Below are 8213 nucleotides of genomic sequence, written 5' to 3'. Positions count from 1 at the left end.
ATGTGGCTGCTCAGTTTGGGGCAGCCACAAAAAAATATTTATAATGAAAAAATTATGTCAGTAGTACAGCCAAAGGGACAGAAACAGAACTCCCTCTTTTGGCTAACATCTTCCAACTCCACAGTATGTTTAAATTGATGTTTCTTATTTCAACTCTTAAAGTTTTCTTTAGAAATAGTAAATGGGGCTCCAAGTTTTGCAGCTCAATTAATTTTTTTCTTTATGCAAACCAAAATGTCACTGGTTCATAAGCACCTGTAAGTTCCAGTACTTTGTTACTTATTCAATACAAGGTATTATTATGATTGTTTTATTCCTTCACTTTTTTTCCCTTTTTTTTTCTTTTTAATACCAAGGAAGAAAGAGACAGTCACATGTACCAATACAGTGATGTGGATCCTGCAGGAAGGCTAACTAGAGCAGTGTGGAAAAAGAAAACTACACCAAGCTGGCATGACTTTACACTGGTAAGAAGAGATATGCAAACATACAGAATTTTAGTTATAATCACCATGGCCCATAAATCAGCCTGCTTCTGGAAGATACTCTTATTGTAATGAATTTCCTCAATATCTTGTGTTTGACAACAGTCAGAGATAACAAGCCATCAGCAAGAAGAAATATGACACCTGACATTTTAAGTGGCCTGTTAGTATTATTTATTCTGCTAAAAAATACAGTTCCTCATCCACTGAGTGTTGAAAGGAGGAAGCAAAGAGCATCTCTGACTGTAAATTCATGACAAGTGTGCTATCCCAGACATCCCTCATATGAAGAGGGAACATTTGGCTTCATACGAAGATGCTGACTGCAGCTCATCGTGGCTGTAGGAAGAAATTTGGCAGAGAGGCACCTCATGAAGGATTCACACAACAGCCATTTGGATTGCAGGTACCTGTGGTCTTTGGAGAGTGGAGGTAGAGTACAGTCACACCATGTAACTGCATTGCTAATTTATTTACAGGAAAACCTGTGTTGCCAGAACTCAGGAGACTCCATTGGCAGCTGGAAGGCAACTAGAGGCATTTGAGAGGGTAAGCACCCATGTATCTAAGCACATTTCATAGCAGGTAAAAGAGAAACCTGTGACTTTCTGCAGTGATGAGCATTTGTGGGGTGTGTGATGGTGAGAGAACTCGTGTGGTGGATGATGGCCACATCCATGGAAATGTGAGCTGAACTGACTCAGGTGAGTTCTGGCAGAGATAAGGACACACCAGCAGTTGGCAGAACACTTGTAATAAGCTCCAGCTGCTGGAGGAAGGGAGCCAGGGTACCTCTTGCACCTGGGGACAATGGGATGCCTTTGCAGTTGGTGGTAAAAATAAAAAAATAAAGGAGGAAAGAAAATAAATAAACGTGGAAAATGGAGGAACTGAAAATGGAACAGAGATCTGAATTTGGGTGTGGCAAAACAAAACAAATTATGCAAAGGAAGAGAGAAATGCTTGAGCCCTAGAGGAAGAGATGTTAGAGCAGTAATTTCAAAACGAGATTATGGTAGCTGCAGGGTGGGAGGGGAAGGTCACCACGTACAGTTCTGTAGAGGTGTGGGGAATGGGCAGTCAAAAGAGATCAGGAATGAAGGAGGGACTGGAGAAACAGAAAAGATGAGAGGGAAAAAATTGATCCACTCTTGTAAAGGTTTTTATTCTACACAAAGAAAAGCTGATGAAGTAGAATAAAGAAAAAAGCATGTAAATTCAACTGAAGGAAACTAAAATGATGGGTAGAGTGAGGGGTAGAAAATGGCATAAGGATAACAAAAATTGGAAATAATAGAAGAATCAGTAACCTGTATTTAGATAATGTGGGCTTTGTAAATTAGTTTCTCAATTTCCCACAGTCTAAGAAAAAGAGATACAATGATACAAGAGATACAATGGAGAAAATAGTGCTTAATTACATTAGTTTGCCTTACATCTCAGGAAAAGGGGTCTCTTGAAAAAAAAAAATCCACCAAAACAATAAGTGTTGTTTTCTTTTTTATTTCAGAAATAAATACAGAGACTGTAATGCCTGTAATGCTGTTCTGTCCTCTTTCCCCTTTTTCTCTTTTTCTCAGTTTTGAGTCTGTGCGTCAGGGATTTTAATTTTGACATCTTTCATCCCACCCCCATACATCAAATTTAAAGTCAGTTTAACTTCTGGTTTTAAATGAAATATTTTATAAAATGTCATCGTTTTAGGCTTGTGGGGGTTTGGCTCTTTTAATTAGTACCTTGACTATGTATTCAGTGGCATTGGCATAAATCTGCATTTTTCCATTGCACTTCTCAGCAATCCAAGGGCATTGCACAGTCAAGACAAAATATATTTTACCAGTGAGGAGGAGATGGCAGAGAGATTAAACTTGTTATCCAGACCCACAGAGTGAGCATGAAAGTGAAACCACACTTTGGGCACTGTTTATTTGAATGCTCCAACTGTATGAACTACAAACAGAAGAGGAAAAATGCTCACGTGAGTTTGGCTGAAAACAAACTTATTTTGTGCAGATACACAGTGTTTATAATGTATGGTGTCAGTATCTGAGACCAGGAATTACCTATAAAGATTGAAAAAGCAGCATTTTGTATTATTTATTTGTATTATTTGTATTATTTACTAGAATTAACAAGCTCTTAATCAACACTTTAACCAGCTTTATTGTAAATACACTCATGTTAGAATGATACATTTTTATTTTCTTGTTCCATGAATGCATTCAATGCCACTTTTCATACTGTAACCAGTTACTCTTTTCCCTGAAAAATCGACCACTTTCTAAAAGGTAATGCAGTTCCTTGCTATAATGCAAAATGATAATTTCTTTTTGTACTTGTGAAAATCCAGTGGTAAAATTCCAAAAACATGCTGGAGGATTTTTCTGTTTCTGTAGCACTTCCATGTGGAAGATTCAAATGACCAGTCTGACTTCTTCTTCTGAACTCTTCATTTTTTAAAGATATATCAATATATCCACTGAAATGGGTGGGATAAGCCAACAGTGCTGTTCTGACCTGCTCAGTCTTTGCTGATTCTATGCCATGAATATACTTAAAAATTGTGTTTGATTGTCTTAATCTATCATGGAGTCACTTTTGATGCAACAGAGTAAGGAGGGAACATAATTTACTTGTTTTTATAAAACTAAATCTTGGATATGTGTAACATCTTTTATTAGAATGAACATAAACTGCTGTTCCAGACTATTTCCACGCACACACCACTCCACCAGTGTCTACTTTATAGAAATGAGACTAAAACTCACACTCAGTACTAGACATAAGACTGAGAACTCAGCCCAAAATCCTGCCTGCTCTTGCAGTTCACTTTGTCATTGAAGTTTTGGGGAAAGAAGCACTTAAGGAAGTGCAAGTACCTTTTATACCAAGGCTTTCTGGATCTTGAATGGCAAGATGAAGTTATCCTGGCTAAGTAGGTAGTGATTTATTCACAGATGTGGAAACTGGGTTTAATTTTAAGAGATCCTTTAATGAAGACAGTTAAATGGATAGTGTATGTGATACCAAAAAGGTTGACACAGCTGAAGTTTGCAGTTTGGTGACAAAAGTTGAAGGATGAAGACTTTTAAGTCAGACACATTCTAAAAAAGGCATTCATGCATCTATCTCCCATTGAAAAGAGTAAGAGGATTCAGACCTAAGTTTAGAAATAATTAGGGCCATAAAGACATATAGTTGTCTGTCTGGGAGAGTGGGGAGAACTGAACAGTGCCTAAGATACTAAGATCCATTAGGAGAAATTTCTGACTGGGTTTTTTTGCTGCATAGGCTGCTTTCTTTGGAATATGTTGCACTGAAGTGAATGGCAAACCTTTCAGTATCCTCACAGGTGCACTGATGTGAGGGCATGGGATAAAAGTGGGATTTCATCAAGTTCTTCCAGGCATAAAGTGAGCAAAATGTGGATTAAAGACACACTACAATGAAAGAAAAAAAAAAAAAAAAAAAAAAAGAAGTAATACATGGAGAAAGGAAGCAAAAAGTTTACTTACAGGGATGAAATGCTGCAGAGGATTAGTCTGCAGGGGAAGATTTGGTACAGGTTTACATTTATGCATTAATTGGGAGAATATGAATCTGTGTATTGAGTTTCATGGCCAACTTTCTGAGATGTTCAAGAGCTGCAGTGATAACCAATGATCTAAATCCACTTCTGGCCTGAAGAGAGCCCAAGCTACAACCAGATTGTCACAACTGACCTACTTGGTACACTTGACAGTGTCTCAGAGGAAAGACCAAGGAGCAGATGGGAGTACAGCCTGATACCTCACTCTGGGACCAGTCTTTTCTGAACAAAATCAAATGTTTTTGAGAGTAAAAAACATACTGCAGACCCCTGGATGTTGCAGACCAGAAAACATCACCATTCTCTGGACAGCAATCCACCTTCACCAGCTGGGTTTGGCTAAAATTCCAGAAAGCTTGACAGCAATGTTTCTTTAAGGGCTCCTCCTTCCCTCTCTGGACTTTTCTCTCTCCAAATTATTGAACACATTCCAGCTATCAGTACTGAGCACTATTTCCTTGGCACTGAGGCTTCAGTGGGGTTGAACCAAGACCCAGCTGCACAGCTCTTGCTGTGCAAATCAAACCATAGGGCAATAATGTACATCACTGGGCTGAGAACGTAGAGGAGAGAGTTCTTTATGAGATATTTTAGTTCAGAGACCTCATTTGCATTCATCCTTCTTCAACCAAAGAATCTCCCTCTCCTTACCTGTTTTTCAAATGGGTTGTGGATTCAGCTTCTTTCTGTTCAGTGAGGTAAGGGATCATTTTACCAGCCTTGGCAGTGTGCTGTTCTTTCCCTGCACAACATCTGCTGCAGTTTTCATGGCTTGAATTGTTTCTGGACTTGTTTTAAAAGTCATGTTTCAGAAATGTCTTTGAGGATATGAATTATTAGTCATTGTTTTATCTTCTAGGGTGTTCTTCATTTATCTTGGTTATTTTCCTTTTTAAAATAAGACTAAAGAGGCTTTGGAGTTTAAAGTTTATAGGTTTTAATTCAGGTTTAGGCTAAAGATACCAAGAATGGTTCAGTAATTCATAGCAATAGGATTTTAATGCAGTTTCAGGAAGTAATTTATTACAATAAACTGGGATTTAATCTCCTCCTAACTCACACTTCTCCTTACCATTGTAGTATTTGTGTACACACTTTTCACAAACACATCACAATTCTGACATTTACTGTTCCAAAGCCTTTGCATTATTTGTGCCTCCCACCTCATTTCTCCATCACTTCATGTATGACAAGGTGTTTGATATTTAGTGCACTTTTAAACCACATTTTTTTAATGCAAACTAACTAAAAAAGAGATTTGGGTTTTCAATTTTTTTCACTTAATTCTGATTAATATGTTTTAATTTTTTTCCAGAACACCTCACATCTTCATTTTGGACTCTGTATTTTACTCAGCAGCATCCTCAACATTTACTCTGCCTATGACATCACATGTGCCAAACTTCCAAAGGCTGATTGGGACATACAGCAGCTAGGAGGACATTTTGAAGATCTGTGCAAGTTTAACTTGGAGCATGAACTGCTCTGAAGAATAGTGACAGCAATTTTGTTATACTTGTGGGGTACTGGAGGAATACTGCAAGGTACTCCATACAAAGGAAGGTAACAGTAAGGAACAACTTAACATGATTCCCTTGGCCCTACATCCAGGTGTGTCATTTCCTTTGGGCTGGAAGTTTTGTCTTGTCTTTTAAGAGATAAAATCTTTTTCTGACTTGCTTCAAAACATGCACTAGTTTCTTCAGGCAACTATGGGAACATGGCCCATATTTAACTGAGTTATTTGATTTGTTTGCAGTTTCCAAAATGGGCAAAAGCTTGTTAAAGGAATAAGGGCAATTCCAGAACTCTCTCTGACAGTCAGAATATATTTTAGGTAGTGTAAGAAAGTAACCTAGAGTCTGGAATCATATCCCTAACTATTTAGACTGCTGGAGAATCCAGAAAAAAAAAAAAAAAACCAAAAAAAACCCCTTGTCTAATAGCCTTTCTAGCTGTGTTTTCATTAAGTCTGAGACAGCTCAATAAGGAAGCTGTGGCTTGATTTATTTTAATCACTTATTACAGAGGAGTCATTAAAAAAAAAAAAAAAGAACAAAACAAAAACTAGGCAAAATCTTCCTTACATACTTTTTGCATTCCAAATCCACAAAAAGTTTAGATAAAATCTCATTTCATTACAACCAAAACAAACCTCCTGTACTGGACTGCTTTCATTATTTTTTTTTCTGTAAATGATGATGTTTTTATACCTCTTCTGTCTACACTGGCTTTCCAGTTCAGTGTCTTTTGTGTCTGTTTTCTTTATAATCTCACTAAGGTTGCTCAGGAATTCTATTGTCTCCTAAGGCTTGGTAAGAGCATTTGACAGACTGTGAACTAGAAATGGAGTAGGAAAAATGATTTAGCCATTTTTGTCATGTGAAAATGACTTTCAGAACTGCTTGCACACATTATTATTCTTCCAGTTCAAAGGTAAAAGAATCTGGATTTTGCCTTATGTATTGAACATATGCTGAAAGTTTTACCAACTTTACAGCCCGTTAGTTTAATTTAGTATTATAGTTGAGCTAAAAAGTGTGCATTCAGGCACACACAAAATCTTCTTTTGAAATAACTCCTCTGTCTTAAAAGAGAAGAACCATGGGGCTACTGAATGATTTAGATGAAGTAAGTTACAGTCTCTAGGCATTGTGATATGAAATTCCATAGGATAAATGTTTTAATCTACAGCAACTGCTGTTTCACAACTGAGGTGGCATTGGCTGTACCTGTTTGTGGCACTGACCACAAAAGGATGAAGATTCATCTTTGGTTCTTTCACTTATTTTTATTTATGAATTTTTGAAGGCCAGTGAGTGGAGGGAAGCATATAAAGAAGGGGGATAACAGTGATTACCATAACTGGTTAATTGTTACATGTGTCCAGCTCTGAGTCAAGAGAGGGCAGGAATCCATTACTGGAATATCCATGGTATCATGTACCATCAGGTTGTCTGAGGATATATTGTTGATAAAACATCCCTAGCAGGATCATACTTTGCTCACAAAGATTCACAGAAAAATTGAAGCAAAACCTGCCAAAGTCACCTCTCTCTCAAAAGAAATATTTCAAACATATTCTAACAAATCCTGACTGTAAATTGCGCAAATTGGATTTCCAGTAATGAGACCCATCAGTAGGCACATTTTCTTGACATATTCTGTCTTGGAAATAGTGATTCAATTTTCCAAAAGTCCTTTAATTTGCTTAGAGAGGAAAGCATTTTCATTTTGCCCAGTCACTTCTAATAATTTGCTAAATTCAAAATATGTGAAATTACTGAAGCTGGTTGTAGTGACCAGAAGGACCTCTAATCTTCTAATAGTATTTTTCTTTTTCCCATGAATCATGTAGGCTTGCACAAGAAATTCTTCAGAACAGATAAAACACAAATCTTAGTTGACATCTCTGCTGCTTGTCTTTTCCACACACAGAATTCTGGACATTTGCTAGTAATCCCCTTCAGATTTGCTTTAGAAATCTCTGTTAGCTGCTGGGGTGTGTGCTTAGACACTTTCATTTTCTCCTATGAGTAAAGGTTCTTAAGAATTCCCTTACAGATGAGTCTGGGTATTGATACTTCCTATCTTGGCAGTAACAAGCATGACAAGCCAGATGAAGAGCAGCTGGGAAGGAAAAAGTTTTCCACAGCTCTTTTATGCTGTAAAGCCTTGAAGGGTTTCAAACAATAATCCTTTATCCCACAGTATATTCTCCGGGCGTTTTCTTTTGGGCGCCGGATGTTGAGTTGTGTGGACTTTGGAATGCCTCAGGAGAGCCACACATAAATAACTCCTGTGGGAATTGCATGTTCTAGAAGCACAGTCTTCTATCCCAGAAACACTTAGGAGATTGCCAAGGCAGTTGTGTGCTCAGATAACATTTTGGTTTGAAAACCAAGTTCATAAGTAGTGTCCTTGTAACAGACATTTTCTATGTCTTTCCTAATTAATAACTAAGTATTGTTAAATACCTTGGTTTAAAAAAGAGGATATCCCTCAAGGTGTCACATAATATATTTATTCAATCAAATATATTTTATGAAAAGAAGAGTTGGGGTTTTTTTCTGCTCTACTTCTGGAGTTCCAGTAATTGTTATACAGATACAAACACCTATTTAAGTGAATGCTTTTGC

Source organism: Onychostruthus taczanowskii, unplaced genomic scaffold (genome assembly GCF_017590055.1).
Source record: "Onychostruthus taczanowskii isolate IOZ18803 unplaced genomic scaffold, ASM1759005v1 scaffold57, whole genome shotgun sequence".
NCBI classification, from domain to species: domain Eukaryota; kingdom Metazoa; phylum Chordata; class Aves; order Passeriformes; family Passeridae; genus Onychostruthus; species Onychostruthus taczanowskii.
This window is presented reverse-complemented; position numbering follows the sequence as displayed.